The following is a 27,184-nucleotide window of genomic DNA, read 5'->3' on the forward strand; positions in this document are numbered from 1 at the left end:
TGGTTAAGTGTCCGACTCTTGATTTCTTGCTCAGGTCATGATCTCACCGTTGGTGGGATCGAGCCCCACGACGGGCTCCATGCTGACAGTGCAGAGCCTGCTTGGGATTCTCTCTCTCTCCATTTCTCTGTCCTTCCATCACCCTCTCTCTCAAAATAAATAAAATAAACTTTAACAAACTTAATAAAAATGTAAAAAGAGAGAAATTCAGAACGACAGATGAAAAATGATTTCGAGCAAGATGGGTTTGTTTTGGGGAATGTTGGCTTTGAATTTTTGGTACATTTTAATACATTAACTTACTCCAAAGATGATTACTGAATGCCTGTATTTTGTGAGAAGCTGATGCTAGAATAATTAAAAATAAAATATTTTATCAAAGTTTTTATAATTTTATTGTAAATGTGGGGAATTGGAGCAAAATTAGAAGAGGCAGAATAGTCATACTCCTAATAAAAGGGAAACATTAGAATAACAGAATTTTTGAGTTAGTAGAGACTAATATATCAACCTTCATTATTTAAGATAAGGAAAGTGGATTAATGTTTTTGTGTTTGGTTTTGTTTTGAATTTTCCGTGCAAATATTCATAGTTCTCTCATTAGATATAAAATAGAAAAAAAAAACCCAGAAAACTTCGAACAGGGAAAATCCAATCATGAATTTTTATTTAACCTGCTGTATTAGTTTTCTATTGCTGCTGTAATGAATTACCAAAAATACAGTGGCTTAGAACACCATGATTATCTTATAGTTTTGGAAGTCAGAAATCTTCAAGTCAGGAGTTCTGCAGGGCTGTGTTCCCTCTTCAGGTTCTAGGGGACAATCCACTTCCTTATCTTTTTTAGCTTCTAAAGGCTACCCCCGTTTCCTTAGCTCAGGACCTCAAACTCCATCTTCAAAGCCAGTAGCATGGCACTTCACAAGTCTTCTCTTTGACTCTAACCCTCCTGTCTCCCTTCATAAGGACCCTTCTGCATACATTGGGTCCATCAGGATAATCCAGGATATTCTCCACATCTCAATATTAACTTTATCCTACTACAAGGTCCCTTTGCCAAATGAAGTAACATATTCAGCAGGGATTCCAGGAATTAGAATGTGGACAACTTTGGGTGGCCATTCCTTGCCCCATTATACCCCATTCATAACTCCTAACCTGCAGGAGTTAGTTACAGGGTTATATAATTAACTTTATTCAATGCACATTGATTGTTCAATTTTTCATCAAAAGTTTGTTTGTTCTAGCAAGATCAGAAAAGAGCAGTTTTTGGAATATCTGGTAATAAATATTTATGAGGCTATTATATATAGAAATTCATTTATTATTTATTGGCTCTTGTCAGGGAATTTCTCTAAATTATATTTGTGTTGATGAATCTGTGCTTGCTAATTCATGGATAGCTATTGAACAATTGTTGGATGTTTACAAAGTCTTTATGTTATTATTACAAGGCAGATACAACCCAGGGGTCAATCTTTGGGTGTGCCTTAGGCTAGAGAAAAGGACTCAAGGTCAGTTTCTCCACTCTCTATTGTTAAATAGTTACGAGAGCATAATCATGTGATCCTTGAAAACAGAAAGTTGCCTACAGGGGGTTATTATATTTAAACTAAATACTAAATCTCAATGTTTCCATGACAAGTTAATGAACACATTTCAGTTTTGCACAATACTTGTATTACAACTAGAAAGATGGTCTTCCTACCTTACTGTGACTACCAACCAGGGTCTCTATAAATAAAGTCATTACATGATCTGGCCAACTTTTAACTCCTTTCTCTCTGTGTTACCCCATCTTGCCATTTTCTGGTCACATTGTCCCCCTGGATATGCTTCGTTCCTTCGTTCAGCCATGTTCCAGCTTCCCTGTCTGTGCTTGAGCTCTTTCTTCTACCTGGAAGGCACATCTAACAGATACTTCTGTGACTGTCTCTCATGTTCCTCGTGTCACTTCTCCAACCCTGTAGTAGGAGTCATACAGGCCCTTGCTGCCCCGGGTAAAACAGCAGTGCCCCACTTCACAGTCCCTCTGCCCTTTGCCATAACTTCATTGTTTTTGTTTGTTTGTTTTGTTTTGTTTTAATGTGTATTTGTTTTTGACACAGGGAGTGAGAGAGAGGGAGAGAGCGTGAGCAGGGGAGGAGCAGAGAGAAAGGGAGACAGAGGATCCAAAACAGGCTCTGCGCTGAGAGCAGAGAGCCCGACATGGGGCTCAAACTCGTGAACCATGAGATCATGACCTGAGCCGAAGTTGGACACTTAACCGATTCAGCCACTCAGGTGCTCCTAACTTTGTTGTTTTTTGATTAATATCTATATCCACACATCTGCTACTTTGTATATTTATTGTCTTTATGACCCCGTTTTATTCACTGTTACATCTCTGATGCCTACAAAAATGCTCAAATATTGTTGATTGAATTCAGTTATGTATTTATCTTGCCTTAAATTAACACAGATCTTGTTTAAAATGCTTTATAATATTAACTCAACCAATCCTCAGAACATTACTATGAGGTAGACACTCTTAGTATCTGCATTTCATTAATGAGAACATGAACGAAGTGTCATTAAGGGACAATAGTGTAAAAAATGAATACAAAAATGGTCTCTGTAAGCCTTTTATGGTTTACAAGCATATCTTGATTTACTCTGCTGTTACTTATATAATATTTACTCTTATGTGAAGAATTTTGCAAAGTTCTTTTTTTTATGTTTCTTGAAATAATGGTGTGCTATTACACAGCATTTGAGATGATGTCATTTCTAAAACCATAAGGTGATAAACCTTGGGATGTTGGCCATTTGGCACATTAATTACAACCAAGGTTTTTATTTTTTTTTATTTTTTTTTTAGGGTTTTTTTTTTTAATTTTTTTTTTTTCAACGTTTATTTATTTTTGGGACAGAGAGAGACAGAGCATGAACAGGGGAGGGGCAGAGAGAGAGGGAGACACAGAATCGGAAACAGGCTCCAGGCTCTGAGCCATCAGCCCAGAGCCTGACGCGGGGCTCGAACTCACGGACCGCGAGATCGTGACCTGGCTGAAGTCGGACGCTTAACCGACTGCGCCACCCAGGCGCCCCCAACCAAGGTTTTTAGATAGATTACTTTGCAAAGTTAAACTCATCTTCTATAGAACTATACTTCTTTCAAATTAGAGGTCTCAATCAGTGTCTTTGATCTCTAGAATAGTCTTCTGTAAGAGGCAGAGCCTTCCTAGTGTTGGCTGATAGAAGGGAGTCCATTTAATTTTAACTCAGCTGCTTTTAGCTGCAGCCTAAGCTGGGTGTTTTGTCATGAGACGATTTTATAAATTGCTTAAAAATAAATAGCCAACTATTTAAAAGGGAATTTTACCAGAAATTACTGTAATGAAATTTTCCAGTTATGATGAGTGTGATTTTGATAGTTAAAAATAGCTTGTGCCTTTATTTTTCACTGGGTGGTATTAAAAACAAAGCAAAATAAGACAAAAAGTGACAAGTGACTGTATATGGCAGTGTCCTTTAATGGTGTCGCAACAATTACTTTCTCGCCCGCTCTGAATCAAGGATCAGAAATGTGAACGAAAGTCTAGAGATTTCAAAAAGGAAACTAAAATTCATGAGCCAGTTTACAAATGCAATAGAAGTTGGTGAGATTTGCAGCAAACTGTAGAATGAAAGCTGGGACTCAATTACAACAAATAATTGTAATATTGAGAAATGGTCCCAGGATTATCAGATCTTCTCATTTTTTTTTTTTTTAAATGAGACTTGAAGTCAGGATTTTGGTGAGAAATAATTTACAAATCTAACAGGTTCCCATTATCAAATGCTAAATTATATAAGTGCTATCCAAATTGATTCACTTAAAAAAATAAAATATCATCTGTAGAGCGAAAAAGCCTTGGTGATTTGATCTTGAACATGGAATTATTTTTAAAGTGTAATTTGTGTCATATTTTAGTAAATATATATTTTGGTTATATTTGCACAAACAACTCTGAACTAAGACAATATCAAAGAAGATGACAAACTAAAAATTATCGAGAAAAAGTAAATTATGATGTTTTGACATACTCTTGTAACAGAATCATAGGAAAGAGTCCTAGAAATGTCATCACTTCTTATGATAAATTTTGCAAGACATTATAATTGAAGTATTTTCTCAATTTTCACAAGAACTTCTTTCTGTCAAATCATCTGCTTTTAAAGTACATGTTGTGTAATTCTTGCTGATTTTATCTTCCTCCGCTATGTTTAGGGATAACACTCGTCCTAATGATCAATAAGTTTCCGCATTTCAGGTAAAGGCATGTTCTAGATAAAAACATTTTCTTGATGTATAGCAAGAAACAGTAAATGATATTCAAGTTGCAAATTTTGTTAGTGGTCGGTACCTTAGTGACTATTTTCATATCAGCCCAAATTGTGGTATTCTAAATAGCCTCAGCATTGTACTGATTAAGTAGTTAATACTTAATGAGGACAACGTGACAATTATTTGAATTTTGACAATATGTTGGCCAGTACTATCCAAATTAAAAGTTATTTACTACACTTTCTTGGGTTCTTGCCCTATCCACCTCCTCGCCCCCACAAAAACTAGAAAAATCACCGAAAACAAAGAGAGAGAAGATGAGAAAGTTGAAAACAATCAGCAATCATACATGTAAATGGATTACATTTACTCATCAATAATTTGAATTGTTATATGAATGATTATATTCACTCACCAATTCAGAGTTGGTATGAACTGAAAATCAAGAAAATTAAAAATACCTTTGAATAAAATTTAGCAAACGTTCATATTAAAAATTCTTTGGTGGGGCGCCAAGGTGGCTCAGTTGGTTAATCGTCTGACTTCGGCCCAGGTCATGATCTCATGGTTTGTGGGTTTGAAACATTAAAAAAATTCTTTGGCAAGGGTTGCATAAATTCACACAAAAATACAACAGAAGGCTGAAGCTAACTCATCATTTATGGTAAAATCTTAAAAGCCTTTGAACTAAAGTGAGGGATAAGTCTGTTTTCTGTCATTGCTAGTGTATTTATGTACTAAAACAGATAAACCTCAAATCTTCATGACTTTACAGAATTAAAGAATGTGCATCCTCTTTCTATCTGAGGCCAGTTCACGTTTTGGGCACGTTTGCTGCAGGTTGTCATTCAGGAGACCTGTCAATTTTTTTTTTTTTTTTTTTTTTTTTTTTTTTTGTCACACGGTTTCAACCTATTCTAGAGTCTCATCTTCTATACATCGTCATCATTCCCTGCAGGTGAATAAGGAAAAAAGAGAGCAAGGAGAATTGCCTGGGAAGAATCGGGATCAGTTTTGGTGGACAGCTGGCCACTCTCTTCCGTAATTATTAGCAGGTGTCATTGTTCTTGTGCCTCTTGTCAGTGCCTTTGAAAAGAAAGGAAATGAGAGCTACCAGTATTCCCGAGGAACCATTATCTAGTTGGTATACAAAGCTAATTCCCAACAACAGCCCATTTGAATGAATCTACTAATAAAACTAGTTATTAAAACCGAAAGAGAAGTCACAAGAGTGACATGTAAAATCAACATTAAAAATTACAGATAATGACCCTATAAAAGAAAAATCCACTTGTGCGAGTAATAAAGTTACATAATTGCATATAAAAGTGTATACACGACTTCGTAAGCAAAGTATGTAACACAACTGAAGAATCGGGACACTCGGGTGTGGAAAGTGACATGTCCCGTCTCTAATTTCAGTGCGGTTGTAATAAAAGTTCTGAGAGGACTATTTTGCGTTTGAGAGAACACAAATACGAAAATTCGTAAGGAAGGGAAAAGATGGGAGGAGCCAACTATATTTCGGAATAAATGGAAAGGGAAGATTGATCATTAGTTAATTAGCATTATTTATAGAGTTAAAGGAAGCATGATGATATCGGCATGGGGATTAATAAATGGATCAATCTTTTAATTAACTGATCACAATATTAGATAACATGAGCAGGCATCTGAATATCTTTGAAAAATGACATTTCAAATTACTAGAGTGAGGAGAAATCACTAAATGATTGATCTACATTAAAAACCGAGTTAGGGGGGCGCCTGGGTGGCGCAGTCGGTTAGGCGTCCGACTTCAGCCAGGTCACGATCTCGCGGTCCGTGAGTTCGAGCCCCGCGTCGGGCTCTGGGCTGATGGCTCAGAGCCTGGAGCCTGTTTCCGATTCTGTGTCTCCCTCTCTCTCTGCCCCTCCCCCGTTCATGCTCTGTCTCTCTCTGTCCCAAAAATAAATAAACGTTGAAAAAAAAAAAAAACCGAGTTAGGGGCGCCTGCGTGGTTCAGTCGGTTAAGCGTCAGACTTCAGTTCAGGTCGTGAGGTCTCGTTCCCGAGTTTGAGTCCCGCCTTGAGCTCTCTGCCGACAGCTCAGAGTGGAGCCTGCTTGGATTTTGTGTGTGTCTCTCTCTGCCCCTCCCCCGCCCGAGCTTTGTCTCTGTCTCTCAAAAATTAATAAAAACATTAATTTCTTTAAAATCTGAATTAGGCTTTTAAACTAAGAGTGTGTGTGTGTGTATATATGTGTGTGTGTGTGTGTGTGTGTGTGTGTGTGTCTCAGATGAATTAAATTCACAAGTATGAAAACAAATACAATGTTGGTATTAGAAGTATTAGAAATATTAAAGAAGATTTTATACACATATGTGCTTAGTATAGGGGACAATTTTGTCTCAAAGGAGACAGTCAATAGGGAAACAAGAAATAAACCTGTTACATCAAAACAGAAATCAGTAACAAAAATGTCCTGCACACACAAAAATATACCATGAAAGTTCAAAGTCAAGGGAAAAACAAGGAGAAATATTTACATCATATAGAGAAGACTAATAATACACATCTATAGCAAAAAATAACTTCTAAAAAGAACCTAAATAAAAATACACAAAAATAGAACAAAGCAATCCAGAGAGGAGGAAATAAAAATGACAAATATAACTGGGAAAAATGCTCCATCTAAGTCATCACTGGAAGGCAAATTAGGCAATAATTAGATAATATTTTTCCAATTAAATTAGCTGAAATTCAAATCAAATTCTCACATTAAGGACTAACAACAGATTGAAAACTAGGCACTCTCATATAATGCAGGTGTGGATAGAAATTGATACAATTTGATGGACATTAACACTGCAGGATGCTTAATGAAATAAAATGCTTTAATGAAATAGGCCTGGAAGTCGAACTAAGAAAAGTTCCACAGAATAAATTCATAAGTATAAAATACAAGTTACAAAGTAATACATACACATGGCTCCGTGTGGTAAGCGTCAACTTCAGCTGAGGTTATGATCTCATGGATCGTGGGTTCGAGCCACGCGTTGGGCTTTGTGCCGACAGCTCAGAGCCTGGAGTTTGTTTCGGATCCTGTGTCTCCCTCTCTCTCTGCCCCTCCCCTGCTCACTCTCCATTTCTCAAAAATAAACATTATTTTTTTAAAGTAATACATACACTATGATAACATCTAGTTTAAAAAAAAAAACCTTCACAAACACAACTCTATTTTACACACGCACACACATACACACATAAACACACACGCACACACACACACACACAAAAGATACTGATGACATTATCTCTGTAATTCGGCCTATGACTGCTTTGTCACATGAGATTTAGCTTTATTAAGTTTTTAACTGAGAATATATCCACATTTTCCTTAAATAATTGTCATTACATTTCAAGAAAACATTAAGCTAGAAAGCTGAGAATTTTTGAATGAAATTTTTGTGGACCATTAACTCTCTGTTACATAGAGTCAGTCTTCGATGCACTGACTCGTATGTATGGAGTTCAACATGTATCTTCAAGGGTGTGATTCTGCAACAATGAATTCATTCTCTAACATGGTCTTATCTAGGTTTTCTTCTATGACTCATTTCAAAGATTGAAGAGAGATAAGGTGTTTGCATATTCTCAAAATATTAAGGGAGATACTTATTTTTTTTAATTTTTTTAACGTTTATTTATTTTTGAGACAGAGAGAGACAGAGCATGAACGGGGGAGGGGCAGAGAGAGAGGGAGACACAGAATCGGAAGAAGGCTCCAGGCTCCGAGCCATCAGCCCAGAGCCCGACGCGGGGCTCGAACTCACGGACCGTGAGATCGTGACCTGAGCTGAAGTCGGACACTTAACTGACTGAGCCACCCAGACGCCCCAAGGAAGATACTTATTAATCACTAAGGGAAAAGAGTAACTTTACAGTGGAAACACTTGGCAGATATCACCTTGACCAAATAAGCAAGATTAGTATCCTCAGCAATCACCACGTACTGGCATCATGTACGTCAGATACGGTATGTTGAACAGGTCAGGCTAACTCTGTGGTATCTTTCTCTCAAATCCATATCCTCATCAGTTAATGGGAACATGTCAGACAAACTCAAGCTGAGATAGCTACAAAAATACCTGCCCCATGCTCTTCAGCAATGTCAAGGTCATGGAAGACAAGGAAAGAATAAGGACGAGAAAAGACTGAGAAGGGGTAACTAAGTGCTGTGTGGGAGCCTGGAACAGAAAGACAGAAAAGTAGGAAAAAAAAGAAACAAACCAGAGAAATCCTATTGAAGCCTGTCATTTAGTTAATACTACTCTACCAATATTAATATTCTTTTAGTTTTGGCAATTGCATGAGGTTTTGTAAGTGGCCAACACCAGGGGAAGATGAGTGAAGGTGTACAGAAAATCTCTGGACTGCTTTTGCAATTCTTCCACAACTCTCAAACGATTTCAAAACACAAAAGTTAACATGTATGAACTTAGAGAGCTCTTTAAGTAAATGTTAATAAATTTCCTTTCTGAAAACAAAGCCGAAATCTCGGTTGAATTAAAAAAAAAAAAAAAACTGGCTTAGAAAGATTTCCGGCATTGCTGATGTGGAGCACTCTTATTATTTAAATTAAATCTGAAGAAAAGCCTGGGTCACCGAACCTGCTTTTGTCAGGCGTAAAGCAGTAAAATGCAGGAGAAACCGTGAGGGTTGGAAAGGCATCATCATGGCTGCTGTTCTCCCCCATCCGGCTCTGGGCAGGACGAGTCTGTTGAATCAGTCCAGTCCGCGTGCCCATCGCAACTGCCTTGGCTGGGTCCGGGGCAACCTTTTTTGACATCTGCTCTAGAAAGCCATTTCTCTTTGGTATGCAAAAAGAAAAGAACTAATCTTTGAATCAGTTCACTGGAGTTTCGGAGTAGCATTTCCCACTGGTGCGCATAATTCAACGTTAATTTTCTGCCAGACCATTGTACTTCAACTGCTTTACCAGCTCTTATGTAACTCACTCTAACAGATGGAAAATGTGGCCAAATTCAATTCCTATTTCCTTGGTTAAGAATGTCTGTTAACAGCTCATTACATGGCTTTCCAACTCCACACATCATAGCTACATCCCATTTGTGGCAAATACATTTTTGTCAAAATCTCTACAGAATGTTTTACGTTTGTCTAAAGCTGTGGCTGTTGTACTTAATTGGGTTGCACTTTTATTGGAACAGATGGAGCTTAAAATCAATTTATTCTGCTCATTTAAACCTTGACCTCCTTTGCTTATAAAATCAAAGACAAAAAAACCTCTGCATTATATTTGATAACTTTGTAGTTGTCATGTTAAGTTTTAATAATGTGAGTTTTCGTGGCTAACGATGCTGAATGCACTTAGAATCCATTGTAATTAATCAAATTTGCATAGTTAATGGAAGACTTTTTCAAACCACTGTGCCCCTTTCTCTTAATTACTAAAAAATAGTATTTTGCTTAAGAATCGAAAAATCATTGTATCATTTTTTTTCCTGTTGACAAGTCACGGTAAGCTAATAGGTCTAACATAAACTAGGAGGAAATTCTGTCATGAAAGGATCTGCCAGTGGTCCCCAGGGAGCCCTACGTGTTCTGTGGGGACATTGTACTTTACCAGCTTAATACCACAGTCTTCATCCTACTAATATGACCAAGAGGAGATCCTTTAAACTTGATAAATGACTGATAAGATTCTGCCTTCTTTCCACTCATCCCACCTCACCCCGAAAGTTTTAACTTCACTACCATGATTCATTCTAAGATGCCCCAAACTCCCAGGTAATCCCTTATCTCTGCAAACATTCATCCCCAGGTAACTCTATGCCCCTCCCCAAATGAGCCACCTTCAGGACACATCTCTAAATCCCCAAGCATTCCACTGAGTCTTCTGGAAAGTCAATTACCTTTTGTCTTTCTTCAACTTCTCTTCCTAACTACTATCCCTGTTAAACTCAAGGTCACAGCTATCCCTGTAAACATCTCCAGTGATGCTATTTCTCTCCCATAATTCAGATTTCAAACACTTGCAGATGGGAATGATATTTTCCTTGCCTTTGGTTGCCAATTTAATACTCTCTTCCTTCTCTCTTTCTTATCATATGGCTTCTCTAATTTTCTAGCAATTTACTAGAAACCGACTCCTATATTTGATCATCACAGCTTATTTTCTTCACACAATCTAGCCCAGTGGTTCTCAGCAGGGGTGGTTAGGGGACACTTGGCAAAATCTAGGGACACGTTTTGGTTGTCACAAGGAGGGGCGAGGGGTGCTACAGGCATCTAGTGGGTAGAGGCCTGAGACGTCGGTAAACGTCTGACAAAACACAGAACAACTGCCCACAACAAAAATTATCTGACTAAAATGTCAATAGTGCCAAGGTAGAGAACTCTTGATATAGATAGGTTATTTCAAAATATGTCGCCCTACTCCTCAAAAACTTGCAATGGCTACTCATCCCTCAGAGAGTTACATCACCATCTGTCATCTCTTACAATATTTACACAAAGCCCGTTATTAGTTCAGAGCTTTTATATGTGCTGATCTCTTGGCCTAGTTGGGTGGATCTTGCTTTAAATCTCTGCTTCAATAATCTCCCTGAATAATTCACCACGAAGTTAAACAATGACCTTCTCAGAGCATCTTTATCCTGAGTAGTTATGGAGCCTCTCTATTACTTGCCCTCCCTCAGGGCTGTCTAATGTCACCTCCCCAAACTAGAAGATAATTTCTGTGAAGGCAAGGACTGGTTTGTTTTCTTTTTACTTCTTTATTTTTAGAAAGTCATTAGAAACATATTGAATGGTTGATATGTATTTGTTAATGAAAAATTCTATTATTTAGTTAAATAGGTTATTTAGAAGACATAAAAAGTAGAATTCCCTGACTCAACAGCACATTTTCTTTTCATGAGAACAAGATGACCATTTATTAAATGATACAGGAGCAAGTAAATGAGATGTGTGAGAATACAAATATTTAGGGATTCAGAGAAACTGGAGTTAATTCTGGTTAAAATATCACAGGTAACACTGTTGCAGTATTTTAGAAATGGTCTATTTCAGGATTATCCCTCCAAATAGCCTCCTTTTTGAAATGAAGTACTTCAGGCCAAACTATTTTGACGAACTTCTGATATTGATTTAACTCAATTCCATGGCTAATGTCTACATTCATTTGTCCCCCGCAGAGAGCTAGGGAACTTTCGGCAAGAGTGAAAATTTTATGAGGAAAGAAAACTATGTCGCTGAAGGAACTGAGAGCATCTTACTCCAAAATATGTTATTCGGGCTTATTGATTATTTATTCCATTAAAGGCGTTTGAAAAACAACAGATAGAAGAAGGACACTCTGACCTTCCTTTTCGTTTTTAGAACAGGGACTTGACTCTGGAAACTCCCTTCTCTGTACCAGGTTGAGGAAAGACATCCTTGACGCTGAAAAATCTGTATACACAAATCTTGTAAAACCAACCCTTATATTCTGGTGCCTTCCTCACAACTGACTCCCCCTGACTCATACCCCTGCGTCTTGTCAAACCTTCTCAAATTTATTGTTTCTTTGCCTAAAAGGTATGAAAGCTTTCTTGCCTCAAGTCTTCATTCTCTTGTGAGGACTCCCATGTACGTACAAACATTTTGATAAAACTTGTATGCTTCTCCCCTGTTAATCTGTTTTATGTCAATTGAATTCTTAGGTTCAGCCGGAGACCCTAAAAGGGTCAAGAATTTTTTCTCTCTTGTATTGTTAAGATTTCTGAGTCATCCCAATACCAAAATGACTCTTTGTTTGTACTAATTGATCTTGTATTTCACTGGACATGTTTCCCAGCTTCACGTTCCACTTGGTGTGGCCACCGATGGGCAGTGTCCTATAACTAGAAATAGATTTTATGACACTTTGGAAATATCCTTAAAAAAGACTGTTCGTGCTTTTCTTCTTCCACTTTTTATCTCCCTTCTGGCTGAAACGTGGATATAATGGCCATGCTGAACCGACCATGTTGGTCTATGAGTTCCTCCTGGGAATGCAGACAACTGGCACAGAATAACAAAATGTAAGATGCTAGAATCGATGACACAATGGAGAGCCATGCTGTGGCCTAGCCATGTCTAGACTTCCGTTGAGAAATAACTATGCTTCTCTTTTATTCAAGCAATTGACATTTTGGATATCTTATCAGTTGTAACTAATCTTACCACTAATGCAAGGGAAATAGTCAGACAATGTGAGCCTGAAGCCAGGTATGATGTCATATATATGTGGAGTATAATTAATGGGTAGAAACAAGTTATCATTGACTTGTACTGAATTTGACCTGTACTTTCAAGAATTTTAGAGCTACAAAATTCCCTAGAACAAACTGAAGTAAAGTAGAGATAAATTAGGAATCATTGTGATAGTAAATTATATATGGACTGACAAAGGTATGAATGATGTTGACGTTGGAATTAAAGAGTTTGGACGATTCTACGAGGTTTGATGAATTTTACAATGAGAGAAGGGGGAAAAAGGAGAGCGTCTTCATAATCAGGGATGGTAGTATTAAAAAAAGAAACAGGTGGATTTATATAAAAATTCCTGGGGGGACCTGGGGGCTCAGTTGGTTAAGCATTTGAGTCTCGATCTCAGCTCATGTCATGATCTCACGGTTTGTGAGTTCAAGCCCTGCATCAGCCTCTGTGCTGATGGTGTGGAACCTGCTTGGTGTTCTGTGTCCCTCTCTCTCTGTTCCTCCCTTGCTTGCTTTCTATATCTCTCTCAAAATAAATAAAAATAAACTTAAAAAATATCCTGTATGTCAAGTGAGTCTCAAATCTGTTTGGATAACTTGACCTTGAGATCTCAAACATTTGTAAAATGCCATATCAATGCTAAATGGCATATCACAAAGTTTTCCAACATTATTATGATTTAAAAATGACTATTATTCTTATGGAAAAAGTCATAGAATAGGCAATTTCTAACTAATGAGAGTAGGGAAGGTAATTTTCCAACTTGATTGGTTATTTTACAGCTTTTTCATTATATTTATCATACAATATAATATATATCATTTTTGATTCATTTTGTCATATGCTAACACTATCAGATACATGAGTAGTTTGCAAAAGTTATGAGGAAAATTATGTAAGGGAATATCTACATTGATAAATTTTTTTGAAAATGTATAAATGATTAACACTATACTAGGTTAGAAATGGAACACTACGATATAAATATAATAGAACCAGTGTCCCATAAGAGAAAAATTTCAAAATTAATATTTAAAATATTTAAATTATTTAGCTAGGTATTTTAGCTACACTTTGAGCTTTCTGGCTGCAATTCAGGTCAGGTTTGTGTCAGATACTATGAGCTGATACTGTGTTTTGTTAGACATGGTAGATAGTGGATTTATTCATGTAGTCATTCACCAACATCTACTGAGTGCTTACATCGTTTTCCATAATGAGTCAGACGGAGATAGACCCTGAGGGTATTAATTCTATATCAGTCTTAGCTCTTAATCTCGAAATACTGTTTTCTGAGATTCACTAACTGATAATTTAAGAGAAGGTATTAAAAAAATTTTTTTTAAATGTTTATTAACTCTTGAAAGAAAGACAGAGTGAGAGCGGGAGAGAGGCAGAGAGAGAGAGAGAGAGAGAGAGAGTCCGAAGCAGGACTCCACAGACCGCGAGATCATGACCTAACCCGAAGTCAGATGCTCAACTGACTGAGCCACCCAGGTGCCCCAAGGAAAGGTATTTTGAAATATATAGCTTTTTATTGTTCATAGAACAAACAATAATTAAGCAGGATAAGACAGTTATACAAAGCTAGAGGTCATATTGTTTGAATCAAGTACTTATTTATTTGCCATAATTTTACAAATTAACATAGTATTTGCAAGGTTGTGTCATAGGCTCTCTGGCAGATAGGAAAACAGAGATATTTCAGGTTTAGGGAACATTGACGTGGTTTTCCTTAAAGTTGGCAAGATTTGAGTACAAAGTAAATGCCATAAAAATGTTATTTCCAGAATCATAGGCTATTTCATGGAGAGTGTGGTTTCAGATAGGACTTGAAGGCTAATGGGAGTTGTACATAATAAACTGATCGCTGGGAACAGTGAGAATTGAACAGGGACTGAGAAGCCAAGAAAAATAAGGGAAAGCTTAGTAATTTGTATTGACTTGAGTAAGAAGTCTAAAGACATGAATAAAAGAGGAGTCTGTGATAAATTGGATAGGAACAAGTCACGGAAGAACTTAAATATCAGTCACTGAAGAGCCACAAATATTTCTTAGCAGAAAAGTGATTTAAAAAAACACTGTCTTTTGGAAAATTAATCTGACAAAATTTGGAAAATAAATTAGTTTTGAAAGAATCTGGAAGTGAGATATGAAGGTGGAATGATATATGTTGCTGAGGTAAATTCAACAGAACTTAGCAAGATACATAAATATAAAAGATACATTAATACATAATTTATATATAGAAGGTGCACAGTTTTGCTGACTCTTCTACTTTCAAGAGACGTTTGACCCAAACTCAGCTTTTCTATTTTCCTGTGGAAACTTCAAATAGTTAGAAAACCAACTTCCTTGCTTAAGTTTTACTCCATGGCTTTGCAATTTAAAAATTCATGCTACATCTTTCCTTCTCATTTGCTCAACACTAAGGTTTTTCTATAAAATGGAGAATACATTACAGCGAATAGCAACCCCCCACCACCGCCACTCTTTCCTCCATACATTTACATGATAAACTGTGAGAGAAACTCTCAACTTGGCAGGATTTTCCAGATTTAAATGTGTTTACCAACTCTGGGTTGGTCTTTGCTTTTCCAAGGAGCCATGAGAGAGAATCACTGAGAAAACTCATCTCTCGATTATTGTCCTGAATTTTTACATACCTTACACGTTCTGCTTGGAGTACTGCTGATATTTCTCCAGTCCTCGGCTTCCTGTTACCAAAATTTGCCTCTTGACCTTCTTTTCTCATAAGTTTTTGTCTCTTAAGAACTATGCCCCAAGAGTACTTGACATTTTACTCTTCTTGACTCAGGCATCTTGCTTTCTCCCTCCGCTTCTTGCCCTTTGCCATCACAAGTGTCTTATGAAAATTCATTGAGAGCTCCTAAGAGTGTCTTCAGTCTTGAAACATTCTCTTTTCTTTAATCTTACTGTCTAGGCTCAGCTGTGAGGTTTTCTTTTTTTCTCAATAATTTAGGACAACTGTTGACATTTATTTAACCTGGCTTGCTAATGTACCAGATTACTAATGATGATTTCCCAATGCCATCACGTTTTAAATGGCTTAGTGAACAAGCCTAGGTTAAGTATCTTCAAAGCACTTGCGGGCACTTCTAAATGCTAAAGACAGATAAAAATGATTAATATGTAATTAAATACCTCAATAACAGTACTAGACAAGTTTAAAGTTTAAACGAAAATATTTTGAATACAAAATGATATTTGTGAACAATTAATTCTTCTAACATTCATTGGAATCCTTATGTGGTCCAAGAAATGTGCTAAAATCAGGGCAAACAAATACACATTAGGAGGTCACTCATTATCTACAGGAGTTGACTTCTTATAGAAAATACAATATTTATGAATTCCAAACTTTCAGCTCAATGGTTGTATTCTATTTTTTAACCGATATGACCTAAAGAATATTTATATGGTTTTTCAGTAACGTTAGTTTATATTAAGGTAAAACAACACAACAAATGTTTAAATAATTTTAACTTTGCATTTTGAGTTATTTTTATTTATAATCGTTCTATTTATTAAAATATTGCATAGAACTTTGGCAACTGAATAGAAAAAAAATTCTTCTAAAGGCTTTTTCTTTTATCATCAATACGTTCTGTCAAAAAAAGTAACTTGTTAAGAGGAATATACCTTGATGTTGAGTGATAATTTACTATATGCTATTTGTGTCAATGACACTTGGAAAAGAAAAAATGAGACAGTTTCTACACTTAAAGTCATTAAATACTAGTATCAGCAATAGACAAGTAATCAAGTAATTACCCTAGATGAAAGTCTGATTGCCCTGCATTATGGAACCGCATTTAAAATTATTTAATCTAGTTTTTCACAAAAGTCTTTGGCATATTAAAACAACAACAACAACAACAACAACAACTGTGTTTGGGGTGCCTGGGTGGCTCTATTGGTTAAGCTCAGGTCATGATCTCAAGGTTCATGAGTTCGAGCCCCACATTGGGCTTTATACTAACAGTGTGGAGCCCACTTGGGATGCTCTCTTGCCCTCTCTCTCTCTGCCTCTCCCTTGCTCACTCTCTCTCTCTGTCTAAAAATAAACTTATTTATAAAAAAATATTAAATTGTCTCTTTTCATTAATTCTTTCAAAATGAATAGATTTGTTAAAAAGTAGGTAGGAACTTATTTGAACTCAATGTAGCTCAAATGGATTATTTAAACACAAAAATAGAAATAGATATCTTTTCTTTTCCTAATCATCAAGGTTTTATATACAGCAGAGTCAAGTCCTTGCCTTCTCATTTGTGTGGCCATAAATGACGTGGAGACAATCTGCAAAATCACAAACCTACATTTGTGTGAAAATTTACACACAGGAGGAGTGTGTGCCGTTAAGGAACACTGATGTCTTTTCTTCTGGCCCTAGTAGAGATGGCCCTTCTGACAAGGAGATACCAAGTGATCAGAAAGCTGCATCATAAGGTAAGGTAGGCTCGGCCTCCATGCTTTCCAAGATGGATGTGAGAGCACAGGGATTGGGCAGAAGAGCAGCGGAAGGTCCAATAAACTGGACTGCCATGGTCAACTCTCTTTGTCACAGTGATACCACTCCTTCAGTTCATACTATGAATGTCCAAGTGGGCTTCCTAGCTGGTTGAGGAGAAAAGACTGAGGCTAGCTGATAGATGAGTCCGGTGTATAGTTACAAGTTGAAAATATAATACTGCTAACCTAAATCTCAGTCTGGGATGACCTTGAAAAACGGCAGCAAGGGTAAAGAGTCTCAAGGACAAAGCTTCTGGAGGTGTATATGCCATCCACTCTATGTAAAAAGAATGTGGTCTCAGGTAACCATCTACATGTTGTGGCTGAAGGCATGGCTACATGGTCTGGGATCCAGGAAAAGAAAATAGAAAGATGGGACAAGGATGTCTGGGTTAGAAGATGTATCTTAGGAATGGGTGCTGTGTTAATACCCACCATGAAGCATCCATTGTAAAAGAGGCACTAATTAAACAATCAAATAGACAGAATGACTTGGCGAGTTGATGTCACAGTCTAACCCTGTGCTGGAACAGTAGGTAGAGTAATGGAGTTCCGTGGGGGCGAGAACGGAAGCTAAAAATGAGCCCAAAGAGCATGGGCTCCCACTCATGAGAGTGGGCTGGGCTAGCTGCAGCCGTTCTCCCCTATACAGACTGCTGGTAACCCCGTAATGCTGAACCCCTTATCTGGCAACTTCTCAGGAGGAGTCCCACTACTGCCTTAAGGACAGATGAGTCACGATGGGTTCCTTCCATCCTAAACATGGCAGCAATTCATCTTCATTAGAATTGCTTATATACCAGGAGTTGATTTATATTTCCTATCTACAGGAACTCAGCCAGCAATCACCCAGTATCAGTGGTCGACAGAGTGATATACCAGCAGGGTATATGGTAAGATATCACTGTGGACAATAAAAATACATTTTTACAGCAAAGGAAGTGTGGCATTGATTATATCATGGTGGAACCTACTGGCCTAGCATAAACGACACCATGCATAAGGTGTCACATGAGAGTAAACAGAATGGCCTCTTGAAGGTGTACTGAGGTGACAGATTGGGGAGGACACCCTACATATACAGTTTCATCCTTTAGAATGCAGTATGCACCTTAAATCACTGAACATTATTTCATACCATTCCACTAAAACAGAATACATGGGTCTGGAAAATAAGGAGTGGAAATCCTGATCTTGGAAAATAAACCACTTGGGAAATCTGTGCATCCTGTCCCTACCACTTCAGACTTTGGAAGTCTACAAGTCCTGGCTCTTAAAAATACAGAACTCCCACTGGGAGCAAGAGTCCTATTAACCATTAAGCTGCAGCTACCAGGTCACTTGAAGCTACTTGTGCCAAGTAAGTACATAAAGAAAGGAGTGGTGAATCTGGCAGGATTAATTGTCCCTGATCATCGGAAGAAAATACAGCTACTGTTACATAATAGGTTAGAGAAGAATGTTTTGGCATGCTGGTAATTCTCTACCCTGTCCTCTGCCCAATTTTCATTGTGAATGGTTCAGGAAGCAGCCATAACCTAAGAAAAATCTTGTTAACTAGAGGATCTGACACCTGAGGAATAAAGGACTGGGTCACTCCATCAGGACAATCCTTTTAATTGGCACAGGTGCTAGTGAGAGCCATCTAGAATGGATGGTAAAAGAAGGAGCTGATGAAGACCCATGGAAGGTTCTAGACCATTTGGAGGTGTGGGGTCTTTGGTTGATCCACTAATTCTTTCTTGTAAATTATTCCAGGAAGAAAGACCGAGGAGAAATAAGTTTTCATTCAGAAGGGGTAGATTTAATAATTGGATTTGAGCAGTGTAAGGAGAGACTGTAAGGACGTTGTGGTGCCCCACTGAAATCCTTCAAGAGGAAGCACTCATTCCCAGTAGTGGGGGAATATGGGTCTAGGCAGTTCACAATCAGTCCTTATCTGGAATGGCCTCAGGCAGAAAGAGCATGCGTTGTTGAAGTGGTAGGTTGGAGGTAGCTCACATCTAATGACTAGGTGATGTGAGGATACAAAGGCCTGGCCCCTGTCTCCAGGGCCATTTTGAATGGCCACGTGGGATACAGTGCTTCCCATGAATTCAGAAGTCTCTGTCACAACTAGACTGGAGATTCTCCAGTAAAATTCCTGCATACAGATATCATCTGGGGGTGTGATTCCTGAGGTATCCCTTCTAAGGCAAGAGCTATGGGTCATAAGCCTAAGGATTAATATGATCTGATTTAATTTTATTAGTTTGATATGTGTGTGTGTGTGTGTGTGTGTGTGTGTGTATTTAACAGCTTTTTGAGGTATAATTGAGATACAAGAAACTGCACATATTCAACATTTATATTTGGTAAGCATTAGATAGGAGCAACCTATAAAACCATCAAACATTAATGATGGTGAGCCTATCCATCTGCCCAACTTGTCTGTAATTTCTCTGTAATCACTTCTTCTCTTATTGCCCTATGGATACCTATAGGCAACCACTGAGTTATCTGTACTTTTGTAAGTTGGTTTGTATTTTCTGGAATTTATATAAATGGAATCATACTGTGTGCACTCTCCTTTGTCTGCCTGCTTTCATTCCACATAATCATTTTAATATTCATTCATGTCATATGCATCAATACTTTAGAGGTTATGTAGAATTGTTCTTATTTATTCTTTAAGTGTTTTATAAAATATACCATTAAAGCCATCTGGACTTGGAGTTTTCTTTGCAACAATGCTTCTAACCACAAATTTAATTTCTATATTAGCTATGGGTCTCATGCAAGTTATCTGTTCCTAATTGACAAGATTTATAGTTTATGCCTATCTTTCAGGGAATATGCCAATTTCATATAAGTCAAGTCCAGATTCCTGACCCCACAAACTGGAATAATAAATGTTTGCCTTTTCAATCTACTAAGTTTTAGGTGCTATAAAAGTTTTCATACAAGTCTTTGTGTGACTACATATTTCAATTTTTCTTGAGTAATACTTAACAATTGGATTACTGGATCAGAGTGTAATTTATGTTTAAATATTTAAGAAATAATCAAGCTTGATTTTAATTTAACTTGAGTTAATAGCTTGTACAATATCCATATGCTGAAAACTTCAAAATATTTATAAGATACTAGATATTTACCCCCAAAATATAGGATGTTAATTCAGAGAGATACATGCACGCTTATGTTTATAGAAGCATTGTCTAAAATAGCCAAATGATGGAAACAGGCCAGTGTCCATTGACTGATGAATTGATAAAGAAGAGGTGACATTATATATATATATACATATATATACATATATAATGACATTACTCAGCCATAGAAAACCTGTAATCTTGCCATTTGCAATGTCATGGATGGAGTTAGAGAGTATTATGCTAACTGTAATAAGTGAATCAGAGAAAGACAAACACCATATGATTTCAGTAATATGTGGAATTTAAGAAAAAAAAACAACCAAGCAAGGGGAGAAAAAAGAGACAGAGGCAAACCAAGAAACAGACTCTTAACTCTAGAGAACAAACTGATGGTTACCAGAAGGGAGGTGGTTGGGGGGTGGGTTAAATAGGTGATGGGGAGTAAGGAGGGCACTTGTGATCAGTACCAGCTGTCGTACTGGGAGTGTTGAATCACTATATTGTACTCCTGAAACTAATATTAAACTGTATATTAACTAAATGGAATTTAAATAAAAATCTAAAAACCCCCCAATATTTATAAGAGAAATTGAAGAAGAGATATTTACCATGATCATAGGTCAAAAGGCAAAGTACGGTTTGGATGTCAACTGTGGCAAAACTGCAGTAACGAAAAATTGATTCAACATAATACAATTATAGTCCAATCAGGCTTTTGTCCCATGGTTCAAAATTATGTGACTAGAAAGCACTTTGGAGATGCTACCTTTAGCTATATTGGTCTGTAAAGAACAGTGTTCTTATCCTCTTCCAGATGGCCTGCTTTTTTACTGTCCCAGTCGAAGGCAACTTAAACACACTGAAGAGAATAAAAAAAAAAAATCAGTCAAGAAAATTCCTGTTCTTACTATAACTCCTAATTATCCCCAACCCTACACCTGCCTGCGGAGGGATGGGCTCACAAAACATCACGTACGGAGGAGCTATAGAAAGTACAGGGTGTGGCTTACTCTCCTAAACATATCAGGAGAAACATAAATGAGGCCCTTTTCAAAAATGTGTGGAAATGATATTATTGAGGTATTCAGGAAAATTGAATAGATTAACATTTGTGGAATTTCCTGGTTCCCTGAACCCAATTCTTGTATGAAGATGTAAGAAGTTTGCGTTCTAAAGCATTTGCTGCCAACAGTGCTGGCCTTCTCATTGCGTCATAGAATGGGAAGGAAGAGTCTACAATGTTTGTCCATTTCAAGACCAGTAGCAAATGGTGAGACCACAAACTGTAGCAGTGAATGCCACCAGATTGTGTCTCCAGATATAACCAGTCAAGCCTTGGTGGTCACCAGGCCATGGAGACCACTAGTGAAATTGGTAGAAACACATGAGCTAAGGACACACTTTCATCCTTCACCATGAGGCCACCGTGTGCTGGAACACCACCCTGAAGATAGACCCTCAGGCACATGAGACTCTGCAAAAGTAAGAATGGACTCTAGTGTATTAAAAAACACGGAGATACCTTCAGAGACCATTAAAAATATTGCATCTGAGCAGGATTCACTAATTGATATAAATTCTCTTTTGCTTTTCTCTTCCCACTTCCCCATCATGAGACTTAACAAGGAAATCAGATCACTGGGGACTTAAAAAACATATTAAAATCCACAGGAAATAAAGGATTGATAAGTTCTTTCATTGAAAATACCATGAAAATGGTATGACCTATAAAAGAAAATCGTGTCTTGACTTCACATATTTTTTTTTTCTTCCCAGGTGATTAAAGAATACTTTCCTTACTAATGCTTGAAGCTCACATCAACCAATGGAGTAAGTAACAAATATGAAACAAATTGTTTTGGTTTTTTGTTTGTTTTTTTAAGTTTATTTAATTATTTTGAGAGAGACTGAGATAGTGCAAGTGGGTGAGGGGCAGAGAAAGAGGGAGACAGAGAATCCCAAGCAGCCTCCTCACTGTCAATGTAGAGCTGATGCGGAGCTTGAACCCATGAAACCATGAGATCATGACCCACGTGGAAGCCAAGAGTTGGATGCTTAACTGAATGAGCTGCCCAGGCACCTCAAAATATACTTTTTTTAAAATGAAGCTTGTGTATCAGGGAACAGGCATTAAATTTACTTGAGCCTTATTTTCTTCTAGTCAGTTAGTTTATAAAGAAGGCCAATGTTACCTAACAGTGAATGCCGCATTCTTTATTTTCCAAGCTAAGATTTTTTTAACAGAATAGACATTTTTTAAGTTTATTTATTTATTTTGAGAGAGAGAGAGAGGGAGTGAGAGAATCCCAAGAAGACTCCATACTGTCAGCACAGAGTCCAACGCAGGGCTTGAACTCAAGAACCACGAAATCATGACCTGAACAGAAATCAAGAGTTGGACACTTAACCGACTGAGCCACCCAGATGTCCTGGATTTTTTTTTAACTGAATATTTTTATTTCAGTTGGGATAAAACATCACAATACCTTTTTTTTTTGAGCCATTTCTAGTTGTGAGCATTTTAAATTAGCATACTGACTTGAGCAAAGGTTATATCTGCAATCTGCATGGGAAAGCAGAGTTTTCCTAGTACTAAAGACATTGATATACAATAGCATATTTACACTGTCAGAGAGATGACACCAATTATATTGATTATAAAGGTCACATTGGATGGTTCTCTAGTCAGCTCAGGAAGCGTAAGATTTCCCAACACCATTCTTTTTAACATTGTTAGCCCTGAAGTCTTGTCAATTTTATTTAAAATGGAACACTATTTTGAGAATGCCTTTGACAGAGAATGTGAATTTTTGAAATGCGCATTGAGGTATTTGATGGGAATTTCACCAAAGATTCGTGGATGTTAATTGTTAATGTTGAGCGTAAGTTACTATTCCTTTACAATAGAGTTACTCACGTTTGTGTCCTTTCATACCGAGTTTTATCATGCACTGTATCTTGTCAATTGTTTAAATAACCTAAAGAAATATTTTTGATCCATATTGAATAAAGACATTAAACTATTTTAATAAAGCCTTATCTCCTGAATACTTCAGGCTTAGAGTGGAACATAGCATTAAATACATCAACATGCATACAAGATATTAGAAAGGGTTTTAGGAGTTAGCATCAAACTTTAAACTGTAATATTTCCCCCTTACAAGTGCTTAACTTTTACAGCACATTACCTCATTTTATGGAAACTGATGCAATTAAGTGGATGCTATGTATTTCCATTAAGTGAGATAATGTGCCTTAAAATAATACTATCAAATAGTTTTTCATAGTGTAATTTTTTTTACTGCCTTTTGTTTGCAATCCCCCTTTAAGACTTTAAATGGGATTTGGTTCCCTACTAATTTTATCCTTTTCAATTGGAAAACAGTAGCTTTTCCCCACCCTGTGTTTCTAATGGAGCTTGAAATTAACATTGTGCTTTTGTTGTAATTTACTTTTTGTTACTGTGGGCTGAAAATTGGAAAATGTTCATAGGTTTTTGGAAAACGTTGCTTAGGGTTAAAGTAATGACAACCAAAGGAGGGACTTTTTTTTTTTGAAATGCTGACCACTGTGAAGAGATTGTGACTTTGATTTTATCAAATTATTTTAATTAATTTCTTCATAAATTAAATGTAAATGACAGCCAGAAAGCCATGAATATGTTGGTCACTTAACTAATCTTTGGGTGAATTCCTCTTCGCGAAGATGAACAGGCCTCCCTTAAATTAAAAGGGAAATGATTCCATTCTCATTTCTCTCAGTTATTTTGCCTCTGTCTTCAGAAGCTAATCTTCTACACGGGCTGTGTTGAGGCTGCGGTTTATAGGATTTTGATTAGTGTGTACTTGAGTCTGCCCAGAAGAGAGGCGACGAATATCTGTGAGGGTCTACGCAATGATAAACCTACTGCTCCTTCATTTTGTCTTTCACTTGGCTTGAAACCCCCAGGTTTTCCATCTCTTCTCCTGGCTGGAAGGTGAAATAAAACTCACTCTGTAGTACAGAGATTCTGGTTTATTCTTGACGGTGTATTACTATGTTGTAACCTTTAAAACTCAGTAGATAGAAAGTAAAAGTTTGTAATGTCAGTGAGGTATTTATCCTGCTTCTATTAGGGAATGTATTGGGGGGGGGGTCTCTGATTTTAGCTAAAGGTTGTTAAGTATAGCTTTAATCCATCTAAAGAAGTGTCCTTCGGGGCGCCTGGGTGGCTCGATCAGTTGGGCATCTGACTTCGGCTCGGGTTATGATCTCACGGTGTGTGAATTCAAGCCCTGCATCGGGCTCTGTGCTGACAGCTCGGAGCCTGGAACCTGCTTCGGATTCTGTGTCTCCCTCTCTCTCTGCCCCTCCCCCACTTGTGCGCGCTCTCTCTCTCTCTCTCTCTCTCTCTGTCTGTCTCTCAAAGATAAATAGACATGAAAAAAATCTTAAAACAAAACAACAACAAAAAGAAGTGTCCTTCGTGCTGGGTGCACATTAAAACAACCTGGAAGTTCAGTAAATACTCCTGCTCAAATTCCACTGACTGAAAATCAAAGGGTAATAGATCTGTGATAGGGTGGGCCATGACGTGCGTGTGCGAGTGTGTGTGTATACACACATATGCAGGTATTATCGCTATTGCGCAGAAAGTTTGGAGAATCTCTGTCACAAAATATTTTCTAAGCATTTAAAGGAACACCTTACTGAGTGCTTGGCTGAATGTCTATGAATCAAGTTACAAAGCCCTCCATTTTGTCCATTTTGGAAAAATCTTGCCTACTCTTCTGATCTTTGTAAAGTTGGAATGGCCACATCTGTCCTTGACATGAAATGGATACAAGATTTTTAGAAGACTTTGGTTAGACCTGTGACATTTCTGGGACTTATAAGTGGTCCATGGGGAGGTAGGCAACGGTTCTATTACACTTAACCACGTTGCCAATGAGACTGAGAACATTATTTTGTCTTCTTAACTTACTTTGAACATTTATTCAGAGAAGACCTTTCTCCAAGGCACTTTGTACACTTTGAGAGAATCTGTACATAATGTCTTTTAAAACATTAAATAAGGGCAAATTTCCAAGTAAATTTTGCCTAATGGTCTTAACAGTTGTCCGTTCACTACTGACATGGTATATGAATACAAGGAGGTGATGATCAATGAAGTAATTGTCACGAAGGTGTAGCAGTTTCAAAGTTAAAGTAGGTGTCTTGGCAAGACCCAAATTGTAGTTATTTACTCCTACCTTCTCACTATGCTAAATAAGTGGAAACTGATCCCATGTCATTGTTTTGCTTGTTAGCATGCCTGCCCTGTATCGGTAGGGTGATGATAGGGGAGGGACCCTGATAGCTGCAGGTAAAGAGAAGCCAGGTCATTAGACAGAACATGAATATGCATATATGATAAGCTACACAGTCGCACTTTGTTTCTTCTTCATTAGGAATGCCCTCCTTCTCCTTTTCCACCAGCCTTGCTTGTTATTTTTTTTCATGACTATATTAATGACTCTTCTAGATAAGTCTGATTAACTCCAGCTATATCCTTTAATTCTGATTATTCTGGTAATTTTGGAATGCCTTCCTACAGAATACAGCTATGTAATCCAAATATAAAGTACAATTCATTCATTCATTCATGGCAAATTTCTCTCGTCAGATGGAAGAGAGATTGAAAGAAAAGATTGTAGGTCGTCCGTTGTTAAAACATAGCATGTTATTTGCACTTTGTATGGAGTGAAAGTTTAATAGGAGTGTCAAGGGAATATTGCAGGAAGAGTGTACAGATTTGAGGTCCAAGCACCTCTATGTGGTTTTGCGATCTTTATTGTAGCAACCTCATGTCCTCAGATACCAATTTTCGAATCTGCAAAATAAGCTTCTTAGGCTCACTTATAATGCTCTCTCGTGTGTTAGGAGCTGTTCCCCTGTGATGAGGTCTAGGTTGTCTATGAGACCGTATGCAATTATACATTAGTGTATATATATCACACATCAGATGGTGATGCCCACCAGGAAACAGGCAGACTTATCTTTGAAACTCCAGCACTAACAAATTAAATTTGAAGCTCAAAAATTTACTGACAAAGAAAGTATGTATTTTCTTATGATTCTGTAGTTCACAAAAGAAATATGTTCTCTCATGGTTCTGGAGACTAGAAGTCTGAAATCAAAGTGTCAGGGCCAAGTTCCTTCTGAAGACTCCGGGGGAAGATACTTCCTTTGGTCTTCCGGCTTCTGGGAGCTCCAGGCATTCCTTGGCTCTGGCAGCGTTACCCAATCTCTGCTTCCCTCATCATTGGCCGTCTTTCCTCTGTATCTTTGTCTCTGTTCCACTCCTTACAAGGACATCAGCCATATTGGATTAGGACCCACCTATTCAGTTGGACCTCATCTTAACTTGATTACATCTGCAAAGACCCTGTTTCCACAAAAATTCCTTTCACAGATATTGGAGGTTAGCACTTCAAATATCTTTTATGGGGACACAATTCAACCTGTAACACTACTTTTCTATACTTTTTTCTATTATTTTTATAGCAAAAAAGTTTTAAATATTTGCTTATTGAAATGGATTATTTTTAATTGAAACAAATTTGAATTTTTAAATCCAGTTTCACAGTATAATGCAAGATAGAGACTTCTATATATAATGTGAAATACTTAGTAGCATTATGAGGCTAATACTTTTGTTTTTATTATTCTTACTCAGAAGAACCATTCTCATATCTACCTATGGAGCCCCTGACATTACAATATACTTTAATTTACATGGTCTTTTCTTGTTAATATAAAACAGTTTGACTTAGATTGAATGTACAACCAATTAAGGAACATTATGAATTTTTATTTTGACAAATTAATACTTTTGACATTTTCTATAAATGACACTGCACAAGAAAATCTTTAAAAGTATGATTAGAGACTAATTGATTGAAAATCTTCTTTCAAAAATTCAATCATGTAATTGAAC

The sequence above is a fragment of the Lynx rufus genome, unplaced genomic scaffold, assembly GCF_022079265.1.
Source record: "Lynx rufus isolate CCGP_SWC_20201006 ecotype Redwood Valley unplaced genomic scaffold, mLynRuf1.p SCAF_20, whole genome shotgun sequence".
Lineage (NCBI taxonomy): Eukaryota > Metazoa > Chordata > Mammalia > Carnivora > Felidae > Lynx > Lynx rufus.